Genomic DNA, 3,944 nt, shown 5'->3' with positions numbered 1-3,944 from the left:
TGCACAGATCTTTTGTGCAGGATGAAGAGTGTATATCAGGAAGAAATCGTGTACCATGAAATTTGTTGCCTTTGTGTTACAGACATGGTGAGGAGCCACATTTCTCACTTTTTTGGCTTTTATATATACGGAACCATTCTGAAGGGAGACTATCTCAGCAGTGGACACTTGTGATTTCTGCAGTGAGGTGTTCCTGCTGTGCACGTGGGCTTTACCATTAGCAAAGGAGTAGAGCATTTGCCCCTCCAGATACCTCTATTGATTTCCATGTCTTCTTCTGGTATCTACAGGTTCCACATGAGAGGTCAATCTAGTGATGAGTGGTCATGAACAGGGCTTGTGCTCATCGTTCATGTAGAAAAACAAAATAGAAGAAGATAGAGAAAGGGAGAGGGAGAGAGAGGGAGAGAGAAGGAGAGAGAGAGAAAAAGAGAGAAACAGAGAGAGAGACAGAGACAGAGAGAGACAGAGAGAGAGAGAAAGAGAGAGAGAGAGAGAGAGAGAGAGAGAGAGAGAGAGAGAGGAAGCCCAGAGGGGAGCGACAGACAGACTTGCACTGCTGGTGTTGGCAGTTGCAGAAACAGACATTCCTTGGAAGCCAAATATGCCCTTGGCTCAACAGTCATTGAGAACAGGAAGTGATCCTGAAAAATGTCACCCAACTTAAGGTCTTTTCCTGATATCTCCCAGTGTCCACACTGTAGGAGAGTGACCGCTGTGTCTTGAAAGAAAAATAACATGCATCAGCTCACCAGCCATAACCAAAACAGGTCATGGAAGAATCAGGATGAAAACTGTCAGTTAGGGGAACAGGTTGAAGATAGATGCAATGTTTACTTTTGTTATGGTTTCTTAGGTCCCATTTAGTTTGTTTTGCTTTGCTTTTCTGACACAAGGAATACAGATGGAGATTTTTTTTCTGTTTTTTCCATAATTTTAATGGGAAAAAATAGCAATTGGACAGTTTCACATCCCACTAGTTGTACAGTTTCAGTAATTAATACATTGCATATTGTTGTCTTAGTGGTTATTCATTGTAGAAGATGTGGACATGATATCCTGTTTACAAACACTACTAGAACCAATCTTCCTATTTATTGAATTAAGAGACAGTATCTGCATGTCTATCCTAATTATTTTGAACATACAGACAGAAAAGGTCATCCTTTGTATCCATGCTTTTGATTAGTTTTGTGAGGGAAGGCTATTCCATTGTCATTTAAATACTATAGGTGCGAGAATTCATCAAAATATCCCAATATAGTCCAGTAGTCCATAATAGTAGTACGTTTTCCATAAGACTGGCAATGTCAGAAATTGTTGACTTGAGCCTTTTACAGCTGTGCATATTAATGTGGCTTTCCTTTTTATACCTTGTTTTTATAATTTTCTGCTGGATGGTTAAGAACAAGATGAAGCAAGATCTACATAACAAGAAATGAAGCTTTTGTATCTGACAAAATCAGTCAAATCCACTCAGGATTTATTCTGAAACCTTGTAGATTTATAGATTTTTTATAGATTTATAAAAATTTATAGATTTTTTTTTGTCAGTGTCAGCCATACGGATGAGTCACAGCCATTGTTTGACCAACTTGCTCTCTGTGAAAGATGGTGATTATATCCCTTTCATTCCTTATACCTTGTATTTGAATTCTTCCTTTCCTCTTTTTGATGAGGTTCGCTTGGGGCTTATCGATTTTATTAATCTTTCAAAGATCCAGATTTTGATTCATTAATTCTTTGAACTGTTTTCTTTGTCTCAATTGAATTAATTTTTGCTCCAATCTTTATGATTTCTTCCCGTCTTTGGGTTGTGGGTTTCATTTGCTCTTCCTTTTGTAGATGTTGGAGGTGCAGCATTAGGGTGTTTTTTTGGTTCCCATTCTGCTTTCCTCCTGTGTGAGTTTACAGCTATAAGTTTCCTTCCGAGAGTTGCTTTCATCACATCCAATAAATTCTGATAAGTTGTGCTTGAATTTTCATTGAATTGCAGATATTATTGAATTTCTTGTTTAGTTTCATCTCTGACCTATTTAATTTCCATGTATTTAGGGTTTTTTTCTGGTTTCTTTTGTCATTTATTTCCAGTTTCATTGCACTGTGTTCAGATCATATGCATGGGATATTTCTGTTTTCTTGCACACACTTAAGCAGGACCCATGCACTAGTATGTGGTCTATTTTAGAAAATGACCCATGTGCAGCTGACAAAAATGTTTATTGAGCTGTGGTTGGGTGGAACTCTCTGCATATGTCCACCAAGTCCATTTGTGCCAAGTTCTGGTTCAGTTCTGCTAAATCTTTGCTAATTTTTTGTCTGTTTGAACTATCTTTTTGGGATAAGGGGATGTTGAGATCTCCTGTTAAGATTGTGGTATTGGATATTAGATTTTTAATGACCATTAAGACTTGTCTTCTATAGTTGAGTGCTCCCATGTTTGGTGCATAGATATCTATGAGTGTTATCACTTCCTCTTGAATTTTTCCCCTAACCTGTACATAGTGGCCTTCTTTATTTCATTTGATCCTTCTTGGTTTGAAGTTGAAACTGTCTGAAAAGAAGATTGCTACCCCTGCTTTTTTCTGAGGTGCGGGGACGTGTAGTATTGTTTTCCAAACTTTGATTTTCAGCCTATGGATCTCTTTATGAATTAAGTGTGTTTCTTGTATACAGTCGATTGTTGGATTTTGTTTCCTCATCCCCTGTGTCAGTCTATCTCACTTAATTGGTGAATTAAATCTATTTACATTGATGGTTATAACTGACATGTGTTGATATATGATTGATATGTTATTTACCTGCTGTTGTTTACTCCTTTTTGTCGTGCGTTGAATTGATTGCCCTATGTAGTGGATTCCTTGTGTTCTCGTTCATGGATTTCTGATCATTTTGGTCCCTCTCTAGATCATCTTTCAATCGTCTGTGTAGTGTTGTCTTTGTCATCATGAAATTCTTTAGTTGTTCTGTGTCATGGAAGTATTTCAGTTCTCCATCAAACTTGAAAGAGAGTTTTGCAGGGTATAGTATTCTGGGCTGGAATTTGTTTTCATAGAGGGCTTGAACTACTCTGCTTCATGCTCTTCTTGCCTTGGTGGTTTGTGAAGAGAAGTCGGCCGTACTTCTGATGGGTTTGCCTTGAGTGTGATCTGCTTTATCGCTTTTGTGACTTTCAGTATATTATTGTTGTTGTGGATTTCTGGGATCTTGAATGTTATAGGTCTCAGTGTGTTTTTAATTAGGTTGAAGTTATTTGGCATTGTGTATGCTTCAGTTACCTGAATGTCAGATTTTTTGCTCATATTTGAAGTTTTCTGCTATTACTTCTGCCCATATTCTTTTTATATCATTTATACTGACTTCTTGTTTCTCATTGATGCCAATTAGTCTCACAATATTCATCTTTGCATTGTGTTTCAGGTGATGAATTATTATTTCCTGCATCCTTGTTGTTTTTAAGAGACCTCTTCTTACCTTTTCACTTGGTGCACCAGCGTGTTCAAGATATGAAACTCTGTCTTCACTTTCACTGAAAAGGTTTTGCAGGCTTGTGACTGAGATTTTATTTTCCTTTATATCTCTTTGACTCTGCCTCATGAGATCTATTTCCTGTATTCCTCTTTCAAGGAATCTGTCATTTTCCTCATCTACTGTAATTTTTTATCAGTGTCTTCTTGAAATGCAGTTATTAATTCTTTTACTGAGAGATTTTTTCTCATCAGGGACTTCCTCCATATGTTTCTGTATTTGATTATTTTGTTGTTTTTTTTTTTGTATTTGATTCTTTACTTCAGACTGTATTAATTCTTTTCTTTTTATTTTTCTTTTTTTGGTTCCTCGAATGTCTTCAGGGCACTTTTGGCCAGCGGGAGAGTTGTGAGGTTCGAACTCCAGCAACCTGAGGCTGACAGCTTTGTGGAAGCAGCCACTTAAAGGACTGAGCT

This window comes from Octodon degus, unplaced genomic scaffold, assembly GCF_000260255.1.
Source record: "Octodon degus isolate 3935 unplaced genomic scaffold, OctDeg1.0 scaffold00288, whole genome shotgun sequence".
NCBI classification, from domain to species: Eukaryota; Metazoa; Chordata; class Mammalia; order Rodentia; family Octodontidae; genus Octodon; species Octodon degus.
Note: the sequence above shows the minus strand (reverse complement) of the source record.